Source organism: Lonchura striata, chromosome 6, assembly GCF_046129695.1.
Source record: "Lonchura striata isolate bLonStr1 chromosome 6, bLonStr1.mat, whole genome shotgun sequence".
Taxonomy (NCBI): domain Eukaryota; kingdom Metazoa; phylum Chordata; class Aves; order Passeriformes; family Estrildidae; genus Lonchura; species Lonchura striata.
Genome location: NC_134608.1, coordinates 18631838 through 18652467, shown reverse-complemented (window position 1 = coordinate 18652467; position 20630 = coordinate 18631838). Strand labels below are relative to the sequence as shown.

At 36.8% G+C, this 20630-nt stretch overlaps 2 long non-coding RNA genes across 2 annotated transcripts in view; both read right to left on the bottom strand.

Moving 5' to 3' along the window:
* LOC144246385 (uncharacterized) overlaps positions 1-20630 on the bottom strand; it is a 151360-nt gene that overhangs the window by 109060 nt on the left and 21670 nt on the right. The gene's annotated exons all lie outside the window — the stretch shown is intronic.
* LOC144246384 (uncharacterized) lies at positions 11259-12492 on the bottom strand. The gene is made up of 2 exons (XR_013340096.1): positions 12322-12492; positions 11259-11892 (listed from the first exon to the last, which is right to left on the bottom strand). It is a non-coding gene; the product is annotated as an uncharacterized LOC144246384 (long non-coding RNA).

Here is a 20630-nt window from a genome sequence, read left to right as displayed (position 1 = left end):
TGTTCCAGCTTTTAAGTAGATGCACATGGTAGATAAATGCTTTTCTCTTTGGCCATTATCCAGGGAATATCAGGGCTGATAAAATACGTAGTGGATTTATTATTAGCTGCCAGAATAAAATGCTTGAAGACTGCCTACAGGCATCACTGCAGATAGACTGTTGCCAATATTTAAAGGGGCCTCCAGACTAAGTGATTCACGATGAGGTCCTAAGCACCTTTATTGCCACCCTGGTCATATTACTATCCTCTTAGATTCTCACTGAATTTGACAATTGGTTTACAAACATAAAATTTCTCCACATAATTTCATCCAGAATCAAAGCTAGACTCCTTCTTGAATTTGGTTTTAAAATGAACATATCATACTTGGGCCTGAATGTGTCAATAGCACTTATTCCTTTAGGGGAAATATCTTTACGTGTGTATATATATGTATGATTAACTGAATAGGGAATGTGCCTCTGTCTTTTTTCTGTCAAATGGCACATTGATATAGCAAAGTCATACAAGTAACTGGCTATAAGAAGTGTACATTTCAGAGCTGGAAGTCTGAGTGTTGTCCTCATTTTCAGAAATATGTATTCATTCATGTTTGATAATTATTGTAGCAGTCTATAGCAACTTACTTATTCAACATGCCAATTAAAATGTGTAATTCTTTCAGACCCATTTTAGAAATTAATCTATAAACCCTTCTGAATAAATGTTTACAGGAACCAAAAAAAGTTTGGCATGTAAAATGCAAGCACTGAAAACCTTTGGAAAGCCTATCCCAAAACATGTTACCCAATCTGTGAATAGAGATAAAAGAATAGCAGAAATGTCTGCCTGAGGTTGCCCTACAGTTAATCATAGTGTGATACAATACTCCCAGTCAAATCCACATCTCACTTTTTAAAAATAGTGCTTAAAAGAAAAAACACATAAAAATACAGATTATTATGGAGGAAATTGCATTATCTTGCTTCAGAAGATGGGTCAGGCCTTATAGAAAAGTTCAGAATAAGTGATCATAATAATCCCCTTCTTACTTTAAAATAGATTCATTTACAGGTGCAAAGGGGACTTTTTAACATATAAAAAAAATGAACGTAGAAAAATAATTCAGAAATAAGCCTTAGGTCCTGATATTTTAGTAGCACATAAGAACTCCACTCAGGGTTTATTTTACGAATATATCTCACTTGTACTCAAGTTTTATCGGTTGTCCGTGTATCTTTTTAATTGTCCTTTTTTTCCTTTTCTTGTTTTATCTCTAATTTATGCTGAGAGTAGCCCTTTTGACCTCATTCAAATGAAAATTACACTCATACCAAAAGTCTTGAAGGAAAGCCTATATTTATGAACTACCTTACTCAATTTCAAGATGAAAGATTTTTACATTATCTTTAGATAAACATTCCAGTACAGTTTCTGAGTTGGAGCAAGTCTGTATATCTCCATTAATTTCAGTGAAGTAATGTCTCTAAGTCTACCAAGGACCTGGACTGTAGGCTTCTGGAAATTTGAATGATATTAATCCTTGAGTCTTTGAACTTTATCTCAGGCTACATAATTGTATAAACTTTACAAGTAACTCTTCTAAAAAAAGAATATTTTACTAAGGTTTACAAAAATGATGACATATCTTCAAGAACATGTAATTTAAAATAACTGATATAAAATATGTTTCAAATTATAGCAATGCTTCGTACAATGTTAAAACTCACAGTGCTCTGTTTTTGCTCTAAACTTCAAACAGACTTGTGGCTTTTAGAAAATAAATTAGAGATGGAAACTACCTAATTAACAGAGGATTACAACATGCAAGACTAGGAAGTTTTGAGTCTAAAGACATGGGGAGTAACTTCCTGTGTTAAAAAATGCACCATAAGGTTGTCATTGTCATCACAAAGTACCATCACAGTCATCACCAGCATTTGCTTGAATAATGCCTTCAGTATAAGACCACATATTATTTTGACAAATAAGGTATTGATACATCTTTTTAATCACAGATGTGAATCTGCACATATCTGGAAGTCCTGTGATTTTGCAGTACAAACAGTAGGAGTTTTTTCCCCCTAAGTTCCCTATGGTTGTAAGCATATTATCATACTTCCTATCCCTTACTATTGAAGTGCCTCACAAATATTTTTTCCATTGTCAGTTTGCCATTTTCTACCTTGATCCAGTGTAAAAGTACCAAAAATGCTCATAAAACCCCAAACACCAGCCTCCAACAAATCCCTGCCTACCAAACACTGAATTAATAGTTTTAAATGTTAAGGCAAAAAAATCGTTTGTAAGTTTTAAACGGAACATTTGGTTAGCGATTTTGCCTAGGTCTGCCAATTAGAAACATTGTAATTTTTTTTAGGAGAGGGAAAATTGGAAGCAGTGATGTCACATTTTTTCCAATCCAAGGTGCTTGGTGTCTGCAGGGGATGCATGATTAGCAGAAGCTTAAAGCTATGTTCTGCCCTCGATCCGCATGAGGAACCAGCACTCACATCAAGAGCATACACAGACCTCAGGCAGTTTATGGCCTGCAGTTAGGAATGACATGCTAAACCTTTCCTGAATGTAATGTCAAACACACTGCAGTGGTATTGATTAACCTAATTTTTCTGTGCTTTTCCCTCTTGCTGTGGTGATAAACTGTACTATTACAAGCTGACACAAAGCCTGAAACTGTATTTAGAGTAATGAATGACTTTTCATGACACAAAAGGGGCAAACCAAAGTCTTTAGCCTGAATTAGTGACGAGTACAGGAAATAGAGCACAGGAAATAGTCAGGTAATGTGTTTCTCCTAAAATGCTGCTCCTCTCTTGAAGAATAATCCCTTTTCCCTCTTTTCCCAGATCTTTTTATTTGTCTTTCAGGAACAGAAATTCTACCTGAATCGCCAAAACAGGTCACAGTGTTTTAACAGTGGTTCACATGGTTCAGGATCAATTACCAGATCATGACTGCTGCCAGCTGCTGACAATAAATGTCCAACACAAGTTATTTCCCTCTGCTTCTTTCCCTCTGTCATCAGGTAAGATTAAAAAAATAAATAATGCTTCAATGCATGCTTAACATAATAAATGCAAACACTTTGTAAAATACAACCAGCATGTGAAGAGAAATTCAAGAGTTCCAGAGGGAAATGGTACTAGTCTCTCTCAGGACAAGGTTATCCTGCTCTGAGAACGGCAACCTATAAAAGAGTTCTTTCTCCTTGCATTTTCTTCCCTTATTTCAATGACAAAGCACATTTTCAGGTTACTAATCCACAAGAGTTAATGGGAATTCTCAGATATGATAGATTGTGTGACCTGGAGTATGATGAGGTGAATACTACTTACTGATTTATTATTTAATGATACTTTGGATGCTGGTACACTACTCAGTCGAAGAGACACTAGAGAAAAACAGGACCACAAAGACATCGAAGGCATTCATAAATAATTGATTACTTAGACAATGCCTAAATTGAACATTGAAAAAAAAAAATTAAATTCAGGTTTTCTAAGCATAGTATTTTATAAATTTAAAAATTATTACATTTTTCAATTAATTTGTGAACTTGTCAATTTCAGAGGATTTTTAACAGGGACTGAAATTAGAAACAGGGGCCAAAATAATGAAAAGAAATACTGAAAATAGCTATTAAAACTCTATTCTGGAAGTCTAAAGTGGCATCTCTGCTTGCATACCCCTTATTCTCCAAGAGTCAAAACTCTCTAGTTTTATAATTACTGTGCCTTAGACAGCCTCCAGCTACCATTTTCTTCCTAGCAGCTGGAACAAAGCTGTGTCTTGGGTCTAGTATGAGAATAATGTTGATAATAGGCTGCTGTTTTAGCTGTTGCTGTGCAATGTTTAACCTAAGACAAGGACTTTTCAGTTACCCATGATCTGCCAGCAAGCACAAGAAGCTCAAGAATTTATTTCCAATAGTAAACTGTTCTTATCAACATCCATGTGTTTACCTTCTTCCAATTCTCCTCCCCACTGGGGGCAGCAGGGCAGGGCATGAGGTTGAGTGCTATTTAGCTGCCAGCTGGGGTTAAACCACAAATCCTATTTGGCACCCAGTGTGGGATTCTTAAAGGTTGAGACAGTTCTACTGATCACTCCTTGGCTCTCTAGTCACCAAAGGAGTGTATGGGCAGGAAGCAGGGAGACTCAGATGCTGCTCCTTGTGGGAGAGATTGGCACCTTTTGTTCTTCCACCCTCAGGAACCCCACAACAGGAGGGCCCTCCAAGACAAGGGCAAGGTAGACAGCTTCTTAATTTCCTCCATCTCCAAGGCAGCTGTACTGAAAGCCTACCAGCACCTTTTTGGGTCTTTGAAACATCCTCTCCTGAGACAGTCTATGCCAAGGATGCACAGAGGCTCTGGGCAAGTCACAATGGGCTGCCTTTGCCACTCATTTCCAGTGAGGCTGACTTCAGCCTCCAGTGCAGTCAGCTTTAAGGAATCCACTGACATGTCAGACTCACAGGACTATAAGGCTGTGATAGGTATGGTGCATGATGTACCTTAATGCCATCAAGCTATAAAGGGGCAAAATACATTTGTATTTCTGGAGTGACTTCATTTCTTCATTTTATGTTTTAATAAAGTATGGTGTTTATTAAAGAGTAATATCTGCTGAATTATTTAATCTCCAATTGTTACTTAAATTTATTAAGTCCTTATAAGTTTCTTCTATAATCTGTCATCTAAATGATAATTTATATGTTTCCTTTACGCCTCTTGAGTTTTAAATAATGGACATTCAATGAGCAGTCTATTATAGAGAAAGACAGCAGAATTTTCTGGTTAACCTTGTCATGTGAGCAGCTGAACACAATGTTGAAGGGTTTATAAGACCGCATGCAAACTTTGTTTAACCTCTCTAAATTTCTTTCACCAAATCTGAAGAATTAAAAGACTCAAAAGCTATTTTTTGTCATTCAGTTCCCAAAGTCCTGACAAAGTGGGCCTGTTATCTTCAGAAAATTTCCTTTGTGCTTTTAACAAGTGAGGTTTATTTAAAGCCCCTTTAACTTCATAAGAGATGTGACGCTACACAAAATGTGCTGTACCTCAAATACAGGAAGTAATTTAATCAATATACATTTCAAGTCTCCTGTAAATTGCTAGGCATGTTAGCAAGCTTACTTTTTTTTTTTTAGTGTCCCCTAAATAAACTGTTAAGGAACATAAACAAATAAATAGAACTCAGTTTAAGACTAATTTGGAAATATTTTCTTCACACTCTTACTGTCTGAACCACAGCACACCAACATGCCTTCTTAGCATTCCTTTACATATAATTAAAATTTATTTGCTTGTCCTTTCCAAAACAAGACAGTATCGTGTTTCAGCTATTTAGTACTTAAGGAATAAGTACTAAATTCTCTGAATTCACTCCCATTTCCAGAAAAAGCCTGCTGCTCATTGGCATTTCTGTTTCTAATATAAATTGACAATCAAATTTTAAAAAGTACTTTAAGTCATTATAATAATTTTGAATAAGATATTTTTAATCTAAGGTCTTCTACGCTGAAGGGGACGGCTTAAGCCTCAAAGCTGAGCATTCAAGCTCAGTGGAGCTGGAGTTTACAGTCTCAAGATTATTTAAATAATATTTGTATTTCCAAATCAAACTAAACAAAACTATGAGAGAATATGTCTTTCTCAGAATCTCCAAATATAGAGAACTTTTCCAACCTTTCTGTTTGCCAGTGTGTGGAAGTGAAGTTTCAAAATCAGGTCTAAGCCAATGGTCTGTTTTCTGTATAGAGATTTAAACTAGACTGAAAAACTGTCTCTTTCAATAGCATTCAGATAGAAAGCTCCAAGGTCTTGTCAGAAGTACAAACATTTAAAGTATTGCTTTTATAAAGGTACTTATTTCTAAAATAAATTTTAATTTGGGTAGGTAGTGAAATGTCACTTCAATAAGCTGCCATCATCATACACTGAAATGATACAATTTTATTTACTATTCAGATTTATGGGAAATGTTTTTAATTATCTTCTAACACCTGACTTCAGAATTCTCCTTATGTATTGATTTAATGGTGAGACCTGAACACTGATGTTAAGGACTATGACTGTGTCTATGAAGAGCATAGTATCTGTAATACCTTGACAGCTCAGACAACTTCTGCAATGTTAACCAGCCTCTGCTTCCAGATACAGAAGAAAACTTCTCTATAATATAAGAAAGATTAAACATGTTCTCAGTGTCACTGAATTATGCAAACAGGACTTTCTTCTGTGAGATCTCCCAGCAGTTAGTCATACACAGCCCACCCAATCTTAGGCATGAGGGTTTTTCCTCACGCTCCGAGTTACAACAGTGAAATTAATCTAATCTATTAAAAAAGGAAATAGTTGTTCTTATGAGGTTTATGATTAGAATTTTTCCACTTTTAAATGGATTATAAATAGAAATTTTCTGGATAATACTGGCAATTAAAAATTTGAGGTACAGTTTTGAATACTCCTGTCACTGGGGATTTGGTCAATTTCTTCAAAGAAGAGAGAACAAATTTAAAATTCAACCCTCTTATAATGGTCATGTGCCTTAAATTGCATATGTTTACAAGACAAAAAATAGGAAATGCAACATTTCAATTTCTTAGCTACTGCATTCTTATTGCAAATGTATGTTATTATTAATAATTTTTAAATTAACATAATTTATAAATTTCAATAGTACTTCTTTTCCAGTAGAGGACTGAAGTATCCGGTGTACTAAATAAATGAAAAAGGAAAAACAAAGTGTATGAGTCATTAAGTAAAATGTGCTACTGTCAGTACAAAAGCAAGAGGCAAAAACATGCAGTAAGAGCAATAGGAGTAATTGAAGATGGGCAAATTGGTTTAAATAGGTTAAAAAAATATTTGCAATTACCCTGAAAATCATAATGAACAAAATCTGGACCTTTTTGCATTTTAAAGGTTTCTGTACTAACTTCATTCCTTTCAGCCACTGTTTTCAATTTTCACCTGCCATGAATTCTTTATTCTGGAGAGGATCTGAAATTAAACTACAAAAGACTGCATTCTTATACAACACTTTGACTTCAATGGCCTAAAAGTATTTCAACAAGGCACCCACTGTCATTATTCCTTCTTTAGGAAAGAGAGACTTTCAGCTCTAGAAAGGAGCCACACTTCCTAAGGACTCCATCTGACCATTATTTAGTAAAGGGACATACAGGATGAAAAAAGTTTTGCAGTTTTCCATGCCCATGGAAACAGTCTTTTGCCAACTCTGAGTTTCACCTATAACAGATTAGAAATCCTAAGGAAGAAAACGTTGAAAATGCACTTTTAAAAGATCATCTCACCAAATAAATTGCTTAGGCAGTTATGTTAAGTTATTGTGAGTTCAGAGGTTCAGAAAGGAGCTGTTTTAATTTTCTCTCAAATAAATCAACATTTTCAAGTGCTCCTTGCAGATGCACTTATGTCAGCTAATAACAGATAACCTTTCTGTTATACAACATGATAAAATGAAAGTAAATTAACATGCATAAGTTATCTCTGTAGGGATTTATGTGCTTTGTTTCCTTAGGATTTTTTTGTCACAGCATTAAAGTTACCCTAATTCTGTTTGGAGTAGAAGACATGAAATTACTGGTAAGGAATTTTCCTCTTCTTTTCCTTCTTATAACTAAAATTCAGAGCAAAGCACACAGTTTCATGTAACTTGCCAGATGACAAAAATTTAATTACCCCTTTCAGTAGTTTAAAAACCTTCATTTACTTGAAATGAAAATATACCAGAGGGGTCAAATTATTTTGAAAATATGTAAAACTAGCAGATGTGTTCATAGCTATTAAGATATATATAATACAAACCTTGTCACACAATGTCTTTACTAGAAAAAATTAACAAATCGAAATTGTATGTGCTTTCAATATCATGAAGTAACATTTGCTGTCTTTTTAAGGTAGATAACCTGCTGTGAATAATTTATCTTTTTGTTATAAGAATAAAAACCTTAACACATACATACAGTCTGATATGATGAGAAAAAAGGACTAGAATGCCTTTAAAATTATGTGGTGCGGGTGTGCAGAATTGTTGACAACTTTAAACCTAAAAACAGCTTCTAACTTCAGCAGCATTAAATTACCTTTCAAAGTGTGACACTTTGCAAACTAAAAAGCTTAACTCTTAATAAAATAGCCTGTTGGTTGCTTTACACTCAGCTAGCGATTCCAGCCCATGACAGAACAACACTTTGTGTGTGTGCTCTAGAAACACTGTCTTTGCAGTTACATAGCATTAACACATCTGTGGCATCACATCATCATATGTCCTACATCAGAACAATTTGCTTTCAGGTGTTAAGAACCTGGACATATTAAAAGCTTGAAGTTTACAGGGTAATCTGATAATTCAAATTTGAATCTGGTGTTTTTCTTTACTTGTATTGTGAAAGTTTAGGGCCTTTGTCATTTAAATGAATTTCTGTAGTTTTCAATGATTTATGGACTTTTTTAAACTGTTTCTCATTTGTCATTAGAATCCATGTATGCTTTTAGCTATGGACCCTGAAAATAATGTTGCATGTGAGTCTGTGTCAACACCAGCTGTGAAATTCTGCCTCAGCTACTCCTCTCCTCCATCCACCTTGACAGCTTTGTTTATAGGTGTCAGACAAAGATACAGAAATTGACAGCTTTTGGAAAAAAATTGCAAATAAGTTTTCACCAGTGAAAGAAGTGTTGAGCAACAATAATGGGAAATTAGAAGACCAAAATTAGCTTATTTCCATATAAATATTTATCAAAAGCATTTCTTAATTTTCCTATGGGAAGGTTTATAAGTATTAATAAAACCAGTTCCATATCCTTTATCTTTATATATATATATATTAACTTCATATTTTTCAGATAATTTCTTCAGGAAGGTATTTCTAACCTGTTCAAACCTGTTTCCAAAAAAAAACCAAAACAGTCTCACAAAACCCCCATTATACATAATACCCAGGAATGAACACTGACTATATATGTATCTTTGTCTACCTTTGTCTACCTCTGTCTCCTTTAAGTATAGCAGGACTTTGTTTTCGAAGTTTGTTCCTCTGTAGCATACTCAAGTTAGATTAATAAAATACAGTAATTTTTGCCTCTGTGAAAATATCTCCTGACTGTCAAAAAATTTTCATTAGTTAACAGGTTTCAAATAGATCTTAAAAGTTGAAATCCTGGAGAACTCAAAAGTCCAGAGATCCAGGCAATGCAGCTGCAGTCTTGGAATTCTTTCTTGAACAGAAAACCATCAGTATCATCATTAACTCTTTTTAGGAAGAACAGTAAAATGATCAAAAATCAGTTAAATATCATGAACAGCACCTATCTCCTAATTTGACATAAAAACAGTAAAAAAATCTATTCTACAGATGTCAATTTGTTATCATGGATGTGTAAGAGGCTTATCATTCAGAGCAGTTTTATTTCTGAAACTAAGTGTTGTTGGAATCTGTTAATCAAAATTAGCATACATATATGGAATTTCCTGTAATTTTTAGTACCATAAAACCCAGGAGAATAGGTCCTTAGCACTTTTTCATGAGAACAAGTCCCTTCTTTCTCTCAAAAAAATTAAATTAACTTTATTGAAATTTTGCAAAAATTAAGTTGGAAAGAGGAAGAATGCAGCTTCTGCAACCCTGTCAATGACTTGTGATTACTGTCATGTTATCTGCAGCTTAGCTATTAGGTGACATCAAATACTCACTTTTTAAATTAAAAAATGTCTCGATAGTCAGCAGGCCAGAGTTAAACAATTGTATTGCCATTGATTTGGGAAGTGGAAAGAGAGGGCAAGAAAACTTAAGAAACTTACTGTTGGGAAAATCATCTGAGAAATAAAACTGAGATGCCTGAGATTTATTTCAAGTATGCACATCAACAATTCTCCTATGCAACAAATTCAATTTTCCGATGTTAAGAAACAACAGCACCTAGACAACAAAAATGCTCTTCATGGATGAAAAAGAGAAGACACTGCACAGATCCCTTGCTGTAAATTACTGATGTTCCTGCTGGGTTTGGAACATAGAGGTTTTACCTGCTGATATGGTCAAGGAGCCTCTTAACCTCTGTGACACTGAGAAAATTGTATGGTGAAGGCAATTCAATGCAATGTGTTCCTTCTGCCTTTTAATGCTTTTTTTAAGATTGCAAAGGCTGCAGTTGGAAAACCTGGTTTTTTCATATTGATTTAAACACTCTCCATTGGTGTTTATGGCTGCCTGCTGGTTTACAGCCATGTTACACTGCAACTATTAGAGCAAGAGAAATAAAAAGCCTCTTTTTGTGTCATAGTTGTATTTTCAGTATCCAGTTTTTCTGGGTTTTTTTTTTTGGTTTTTTTTTTTTGTTTTTGTTTTTTTTGCTATTGAGAAATATTATTTACTTATTCATTTACTCATTTGTGTCTCAGTTCATTTTTAAGAAATATTTTTTTGGGGAGTGCTATATTTGGGAAAGCAGTTCTTTTCAGATGAGCTTGAATTACAATTGGCTTTTAAAATATAAGTTCCAACTGTCTGCATTCATTTAGCATTGAAAAAGAGCCTGAGGTTTTCTATAGTCTTCCTTACATTGTTTCTGGTGGTCACTCCAAACAGGATCCAGGAAAGCAAGTTTCTGAACCTTCCAGAGATTTGTGCTTGGAAAAAGTGAAAACCTTAGAATTTTCCCCATTTCAGGGTTACTACTGAAATATGTGTTGCTTATGTCCAAGTAAATATCACATGACCACAGGTGATGAGCTCACATATATTTTCCTACCTCTGGACTGGAAAAACAATCTGACTTCTATGCCATGCAAGACCAATAGTGGGATCACTGGGCAGGGATTTTGTTCTATTTCTCCTTTTACTTTGTTAAATGGAACTTTAGAATGGAATTAATTTGGGCCTATTAGAATGCTTTCAGACATACCAATGGAAAATAATTCTGTGTCCATGAAAATGTTATGTTCTCTTTTAAGAGGCTTTTGTAAACTGTGTATGTATGTCTACAGTTTATCTTGAAAACACTCTTTCATGTAATCCACTGATCCACATCCAATGATCACTGTGTGTGAAACAACTTTTTCAGCCTCTTCAGTCAGAAATTGTAAGACATTTCAGAAGAAAAATAATATCTTGGGGCTTGTCATGGTTTGACACTGGCACAATGCCAGTGCCACCATGAAAATGTGATCCCTCCCTTGAATGCTGTGAAGTGGAATCTAGAATAGAGCAAAGCAGGCCCAAGCTTAAGAACAGAAAAAAACTTTATTAAACTACTACTATAAAAGAAAAGAGAAAACTAAAGAAGGGGGAAAAAAACCACACAAAGATCAAATGAAAACCTTGCAAAACATTCCTCCCCCCACCACCCAACTCCAACAAACCACAGTGAGACACAATCTGGACCCCAATCAGGTTTCCACCCTTCAAACAACCGATACTCAGTCCATCGAGGGAACAGAGTCTCTCCTGTGCCACAGACCCCCCAAGAAACACAGCTCCACATCCTGTGCTTCCATGTCACACATGGCACTGCCCGGAGAAAAAGTTTGCCATGGTGACCCTTCACCTTTCCATGCACAGTGCTCTCACCACAATGCATTGATGGTAAGACTGCCTTTAGGATTTTTCCTTTCAAGGATGCCCTGCCAAGAGGGGAGAAAACAACAGTTCAGTTTTTCATTGTTTGGGACCACAGTCCCCCCCATTTTCCCCTGGGGCCGAGGGCTCAAGAACAGAGATCTTCTTCTCTTCTCTTTCCAGGGCAAGGGGGCGCCACCACAAACCCCCTAACCTTTTCTCTGTTCACTCCACTTTTGTCTTTTTCCCAGCTGAAGCAGGTCTCTTGACTCACTGGCATCCTCCCAAAACACAGTCCCTCTTGAAGGAGAAGATTTGGTTCAGGTTGTGGCTAACACGGGAAAGTCCAGCCAAAAGCCACTCCTTGTCCCCCTCCCATCCAGAATTCCTCCTTCCAACATCCCATCCCAGGGTCCAAGGTGTCCCTCTTCCTCTCTTTCAAACCGAGGAGGGGAAAGAAAAATTCACAAAGCTTTCATTTCTCAAGGAAGGGTTAAAAGTCCGAACTCCCAGGATGACTCGATGCCCGGACATCCAGCAACTCCCACACAACTGGGCACCTTGCAGCAGCTCCCCCCGCTCCTCCTTCCTTGCGGCTTTCTCTCTCCCTCTCGGGAGAGGAACTCTGGGGGGGGGGGAATGGAGACATCCCAGATTTCTTCCACCCTTCCATCTGCAGGGGCCAGCCCGGTTCCAGTCCTTTCACCACCTTTGGGGCCTTCGGCCTACCTTTCTCAGGCCATGGGGCTTCCCGTCCCCCACCCAGCTGGTTGCTGGGCGGGGGAAGGTCTGCACTGCACGCTGACCGGAACCAAAGAGAGCGAGTTCCCCTGGGAATTCTGCTTTCAACCCCTCTGTGTTCTCAGAGGCGTGTCTACTTTCAATTGGTCAATATCTAAATTGACCTCTTCCTTCTGGAAAAAATTCTCTTTCCGTGTCAAACCACGACAGGGCTTCATATTCTTCTAGAAGTCAAGTCTGTTGTCACCTGAAAGCACTCTCTGTGCTGCAAGTAACAAATATTGCTGTCCTTACAGAGGTGATTTGAAATTACTCTATGCTTCCCCTAAAAATATAAATTCTATTGATTATTGTTGCAAAATATATTTAATCAATAATTTTAAATTTAATCAAATTTCCCAGTTTTCTGAAAACTCTCAAAATTTGGTTCCTTTCTTGGGATTTGTTTCAAGCATAAGCAGTATCATGCAGTCTAGATGTTCATCCAAGAACTTGAATAAGATGTCTTATGCTCCTTCTAAATAAAATTAAAAACAACAACAAAACCACAAGCAAACAAATCCCCAAAAACTGTTCTCAAGGAGCTCTGCAATTAAAATACTGTTGATTCAAAAAATTTGCTGAATCAAGTTGGAAGTGGCACATGAAATCTGAACCTTTTCAGCTCTACCCATTATTAATGTAAAATGGAAAATGCAATCAGGTGGTGGTGACAAAATATTATAGGAATGGGTGAAAGGTAAGCTTCTTATCACCACTGGGCTCATTTGTGTTGTTGTTTAGACTCCTGGGCGTTCACTGATGAGAAGATGCTTTGCCCTGGAGCATGAATAAAATGGTGTTTCCTGAAACTGAAAGCAATGCATTCAGATTTCTGAAGCATGATTGCACCTTAACCATTGACTCAGATGAGGTGCAGTTTCTTCTCAGCTTCCCCCCTAGTTTTACAGAATGACAGACACCCATCACAATCTGATGCAGTCAATGTGTACATTTTCCAACATGATAATTCTAAGTTAGCAGAAAATGTTTCATCATGTTAGTAGGACTGGTTGGCCAAAGTGGCAGTGAATTCCTTGTCCCTAGAGATACTTGTAACTAGAAATCCTGAATAATGTCACCTGCTTGATAATGGTTCTGACTAAGGAAATTCAAATAGATAACCTTTAGCTATCCTTTTTCCAAATTAAACTGTTCTGCAATTTTACAACTATTACAGTCTACTCCTCAAAATGACGGCATTGAAACAGATACACAAAACCTTTCTAGCATTTACGTCTCCTTCTGGCATTATCTCCAACCTCTTTCTTCTCTTTGGGTCCTAAAAGGGGGGTACCGGTCTTTGACAAGAAGAATGAGCATGGGGTTAAGGTAGTACATTAAGTGCTTTTGTGGGAGAAACATTGAAGCTGATGATTCCTTCTCACTTTGGGCCTGCCTAGGGAACTTTGGTATGTTGCCTAACACTGTGCTTGTCTGCTTATTTCTCAGTGGTTAGCACTTAGGTGTATTCAAATTTATTTTTTAATTTAAGATTCACATATGTGTAATACTTGTTCTTTGTTCTCTTTTATCCCTTTTTTCCCCAAGTTCCACTTGGGTCTCAACATGGAATTTCAATAATGACCATGAAATGACCACTTGTGATCTCAGTTAACAGACCTGGCACTACTGGTATTGTTCCTTCCTTGCATGTTCCAGGCCTCTGCAATTATCCTAGACTTGAACTTTCAGGGAGTCTCTGTTACAATCCTCTGGTTTTCCTCAACAGCCTTCAAGCTGTGGTTTCCTGATAGTATAACTAATGTTTTAGTAGCACACCTCATGACATATATCAGGGTCACTGAATCATTAACTTTACAGAAAGAATGAACCCTTCAAAACATATATATCCACAGACACAGGTAGATATAATGTTCCAGTAACTTCTTCCAATAAATATTTACTAGTTACAAATGTATGTGTATTATCAAAATTATTAACACAATTAATAAAGTCATGGTAAATCACACCAAGTTTTTTACCCCTGGAATGAACAAAGACTCAGTTTCTCTCTCTCTGAAGGAAATGCAGCTTTCTCCACTCTTCCATGTGGACTGGACTCACACAAAATGACAACACACAGCATTAGCTCGACCATCTATATTTTATGTTCTAGCAGTCTTTTCCTATCACACCTCTTCTCAGGTTGCTACCTCTTTAGCACCCATTCTGCTGCTTCCAAATCACAAATTTATTAAGTTTTTATAAGTATAGAAGTTTTGCATGTTTACAAAAGGATTCTATCTGTGAATGCTTGTTTAAATTTTTAATGAATTTTCATTAAAAAATGAAATTAATGTGCTGACTCCTTTTAGGGTTGTGTCCAGATTGTTATCAGGAAGACTACTTCTAAATCCAAGAACCTTAAGCAGAAAACTACAGACATATCTAGTTATTCCTAATATTTACTTAAGCATAATTTAGCCATCAAACACTGTCTAAAATTTCAGATCTCATGAAATAAAAGCAAATGGGGCATGTTGAAACTGTTCAAGAGATTTATATCCAAAATTCACATCAGAATAATTTTAAGATAAAAAAGACAGTACTTGTAGCAACCAAAACCTGTAAACATTGTGAAGTTACTTACCCTCGGTTAGTTGCTCAGCTACAAATTCTCTGTACTTTTTCAGAATTAGGTACACATATGGCTTTATGGAAAGCCATGTAGAAGACAGAGCTAGACAAACCTCAGCCTGCCATGGCCAGTTCAGCATGTGTATGCTAATGCTTCCTACTCCTCTACCTGGATATTTGGTACTCTAATATGTTGGAGTGAATAAATGAAAGTCTAGAAGATACTACTAGCACAAGAATGAATGACTTGGAACAAACTACCAGCAGTACTGAGAGTGACTGATGACATTGCATTTGAGAGGGAGCCTGTGACATGATATGATATGATTACAGAGGCTGTCAGATGGCTATATATAGATTGATTAGGCAGGAACATATAACTAGATACAAATTAATGCAATGCACTGAGATATACACACCATATCATCAGAACAGTACAACAATGGCACTTTTCACAGAGTGGAAAAAACATTTAATGGATTTCAGGACTCCTGAATTTTCATGGCACTACTTGTAAATGTTTATGCTCCTGATTTTTACTTTAGGGTCTAACTGAATTATTTAGAGTAATTTTTATGATAGAGACATGTGTAAGCTTTGATTTTTAGTCAAAGCATAAACTTCTGTTACTGAAAAACGTGAATCCTATTTAGCATTTGAGATAGATAGCATAATCCACAGTACATCTTTTTTTTTTTTTCTGAGTAGAGTTCATGAATATAACATTCTTTGATTTTCAGACTCATTTTCTGACAGTATGTATTGTAAGTTATTCTCAGAGCTTCTCTTTAATTCAAACACTTCAAAAAGTTACAAATATTTAGGTTTTTTTACTCTAATATCATGTTTCATAGATGTCCAGGGTCAACACAGAAAAAGAAAAATGAAAGTATACCAGAGTGCAATTAGCTGTATTTCAGCCAGGGGATCCAAACCCTGCATCATCTGCCCCATCTCTTTCTTTGTACTTTTAGAAATCTCGGAGAACTTACAGAATTCTGTTTTACTTTCCATAAATAATATAGTTTACTGAAGGAAAGAGTTTTAATGATCCTCAAAAATACTGATCTCTGTTATACAATATTCTGAAAGTTTAACATAAAACAACTGGAGAACTTTTCTTGTGAACTCAGCTTTTAATTACTGATCTTGCAGAGATCCCACTTAGGTTAGAATAACTTACATGTCATGTTTATGCCAGAGATGATAATAATCTTGCTGTTGAGAAAATTACTTACATTATATGACTTGAAAAAATAAAGACACTGATGTATGCAACTCATTAGATCAGTGACCCAAATAACTTCCTGAAACTCATGTAGTAAGTCTAGTAAAATGTGCAAATCAAAAGCTGCTTCTCAGACATTCCCCTAATAAACTGAGATAAACTTACAGAATCTCTGGGGTCAGAGAGAAAAGATTTTACTACTTTTGGTAATATTATTAATTTAATTATTTTACATAAAGAAAAGAAAACTATCATAGAAGAAAACATATCCTAGAAGCTTTAGATGTTTATCTGTTCAAATAGGTAGCCAAAGTTCCTTGATGCAAACACTGTCAGAAGGTTTTTGAATCAGCTGATAGCTCAGCCTAACTTGTAACAGAAAGCAAAAATTATTCACAAAATCATAGAGTCATTACATTTGCAAAATATTTGTAAGATCATCAGGTCCAACCTTTGGACTGCCAAGTCCACCAATAAACCATGTCTCTAAGCACCACATCTATGACCCTTTTAAAAACCTCCAGGGATCAGGACTCAACTACATCCCTAGGCAGTGTGTTCAATGCCTGAAAAATACTGTAGTGAAATTTTTTCTAATATCCAAATTGAACTTTCCCTGGGTAACCTGATAATGTTTTCCCTTATTCTATCACTGGTTACCTGGAAGAGACTGAACTACACCTGTCTACAACCTCCTTTCAGGTAAATGTAGAGAGTGACAAGGTCCAACCAAGCCTCATTTTCTCCAGACTAAACAAACCCTGCCCCCTCAGGCCTCATAAGAAGTGTGCTCCAGCCCCTTCACCAGCTTCACCAGTTTTACCAGCTTCACTGCCCTCTTCTGGACTCACTCCAGCTCTGCCTGAAGTCCTTCCTGAACTGAAGGACCTAGAAGCATTTGACCTGTGATCTCACCAGTACCAAGTACAGGGGGACAATCACTCCCCTGGTCCTGGTGGCCACACTATTGCTGATACCAGCCAGAATGCCATTTGCCTTCTTGGCCACCTGGGCACACTCTGGCTCAGGTTCAGCTGCTGTTGTTCAGCTTGGAGAAGGACAGACTCCAAAAAAACCTTTAGACAGCCTTCTACTACTTAAAGAGAATGTACAAAAGAGATGGTGCGAAACTTTTTCCAAGGGCAGGACAAGACTTCAAACTGAAAGACAGTACATTTAGATTAGATGGTAGGAGGAAATTCTTTACTGTGAGAGTGGTGAGACACTGGAACAGGCTGTCCAGGGAAGTGGTAGAAGCCCCATCCCTGGAAGTGTTCAAGGCCAAGTTCAATAAGGATTGGAGTAACCTCGTCTAATGGAAGGTGCTCCTGCCATTGACAAGGGGATTGGAACTGGATGATCTTTGAGATCCCTTCCAACTGAAGAATAGAATCATTCTATGATTCTATTCACATATAGATGTAAAATATAAACCTCAAAGTATCTGTGGCTCAAAAAGTTGTACTGAAAAGTCTGAGACATGCTGTGATTCTATATAGAGCCTAGAAACCTTCAGTAAACCAGGTTGAAGATTCACCTTCTTTGAACATGAAAGAGACATTATCACAAGGAACACTAAAACACTTTATCTCTCCAAGCAAAACAGAGATATACAGACACTGAACACAGAGGTTACCAAAATTAAATGCCAATTAAATGCAATAGGAAGGAAGGAAGGAAGGAAGGAAGGAAGGAAGGAAGGAAGGAAGGAAGGAAGGAAGGAAGGAAGGAAGGAAGGAAGGAAGGAAGGAAGGAAGGAAAGAAAGAAAGAAAGAAAGAAAGAAAGAAAAAGAAAGAAAGAAAGAAAGAAAGAAAGAAAGAAAGAAAGAAAGAAAGAAAGAAAGAAAGAAAGAAAGAAAGAAAGAAAGAAAGAAAGAAAGAAAGAAAGAAAGAAAGAAAGAGAGAAAGAAAGAAAGAAAGAAAGGATAGGGAGGGTTTTACTCCTAACTTAAAGGCTTCCTCATGAGCGTAACAGGCCTTTGCAAACTGATGCTTCCCGATGCCACATGCATCACATCCTGCCCTTACTCCTTGAACAGGGTCCTGTGTGTCTGTCTCTCTGTCTGTCTGCCCGGCGAGGACAGCCGTCAGTGTGGCAGCTCACACCAGGAGCTGCAGGTTCCGCGCTCGCTCTGGGGCCGCCTCAGAGACCGTGGCAGCCTTTGCCTCCCAGAGCGCCCGATGAGGGGTGCCCCGAGGAGACAAAGGAATCTGCAGCCTATTTTTGTTGGCCAGGACATCACTCATTGCTATGGCTACTCAGCATTACACATTCACCCACTGTTAACTCCTTCCAGTGCAGCTGGCACTCGATGAGGCTCATGAGCCCGGGCCTGCTCACACCATGCAATGTAACTGCTGCTGGCCGAGAGGGCTGTTCCTAGGGAATGACAATACTCTGAGTTAGCCCCAGATTATCTGAATAGCACCAAACTTGCCTGTGTAAGCTGCATGAAGAATTTCAAACATCCTTTTTCATTTTATCTGCACAATTCACTGCGGAAACAAATACCTGATTCCCTGCAAGAGGCGACAGTTTGTGCCAGCCACTAAACGGAAGGAAAACATATTTTGTGTGAGTGAATGTTTTCACTCTGAGGTTTAAAAAGCTCACTCTGAGATTTTCCTATTGCTAAGGAAACCATCACACTTTGCCTCACAGCATTAAAGCGCTTAACTTTGCCAAATCTTGATCCTGGTGCAAATCACACTGTGCTCAGAAAGGAAGAAAGCTAATAACAAAAATGAGGAAGCTAATAATAAAAACACTGTAATAAGATAAGAAGAAAATTAATGAGGAAGGCAAGAAGACAGTGCTGAAAAAAAAATACCATAAAACTAATTTCAAATTGCACATATTTTTCTAGGAGTTGCCTGTTTTGTAACTCTACATACTTTATTCATCTAAATACAGTCTAAATTTTTGACAGATGTAGATTAGCGCAGCTTCAAATATTGCAATGAATATTATAATTCTAAGAAATATGGGATATCTGAACCACCTAGACCTTTCTCTTGAATCCCTGTAGCACCAGAGCTACATTTAGAGACCACATCTGATCTGGGATGGAGTTCTGCAGATGGGAATTTGGTTAATACATGTGATGCATTGGCATTAACATACAGAGATCTGGACCAGAGGTACCAGAGCAGCTCTTTCTGTTTTCACCATCAGGAGTTCATAAATAGTCAGGAAATGCAACCAACTCAAAATAGTATTTTTAATGAAGTTTCTGCTTTCCTTTTAACATCAGAAGTGTAAAGTCAGGTAAATAGATTATTAAGATAATAAAATTTCTATGTACCAACTTTCCTGAAGCCAAATTAGATAGATTTTCCTCCAATTATATGAAACTTTGGATGTATCTGATTGCAAAACTTCTGCCTTTGTAAGGAGACACTTATGGCAGTCAGATATTATATTCCTCTTTCCAGACTTCTCGTGTTTGCTGATCAAAACTTTGCTTGAGCTACATGGTAAGGCAGAATCAAGGAATCATAATGCCTTTTTTCTTCATAAATTTCACTGAAGTGTTATAGGCAAATTTGTATTAGGAATCACCTCTTTTCTCTTTTCACTGGGAAAACCAATATGATACATTCATATACAGATACTGCACTGCCTTTAATATTACTTTAAGACTATTATATATTGTATATATTAAATACAGTAAGTGTGAGCAAAATCAGAATTTTTTCTCTGTTAAAATATAATTTTGTTTTCTTTTGATGTCCTTTCTCACCCTACATCAATTCAGCCACTGGAAACTCTGTAATCTTAGCTTGACACCTGAATAGAATTATAAAGTAGAAAATTCATGGGAGGACAAAAAATAACTATTATATTATCATCTGCTTCATTAGATAGCTAGTTATCAGTGTAAGCTGTGGTGCACTGGAAACCTCCTGCTGCTTTTTGGGCCTGCTGCTGATAGCACTGACTTTGTCCCCTTCATATGCCTCCTTAGAAATTTCCAACTTAAAAATGCTGCTACTATCTTGCTACACTTGCTCACCTCTGCAAGTGTATTTATAAGTACAAAAAAGACACTTCCTTTTCTCATCATCTGTAAAGAAGATGACCTTCACAGTTTTCTAGTAGTGAACAAAAGGATGTGTGGCATCCATAGAAAAGAAAGAAAGTGGATTAACTGGAAAGCTTCTGAAAGGTCTCTTACCCTGATTATCCAGGTTACAGCAAAGCAGCATTTTTGGTGTTTATGTAAGCCCTAAGAATAAAATAAGACAACAGCAACAAACACTTTTCTTGTTCATCTGTGATTAGATCATCTAATAGCGTGACAATGTTATCAATTATTATTTGCATTTCATTTAACTTGAAGTAGGAGACCTGAGCCTTCTTGTTCTAAAAACAGCAAAAGCTAAGTCTTTCTAAAGAATATCATCTGTCTAAAGTGCTAGGAGTATGAAGCATGGAGAAGGAAAATAG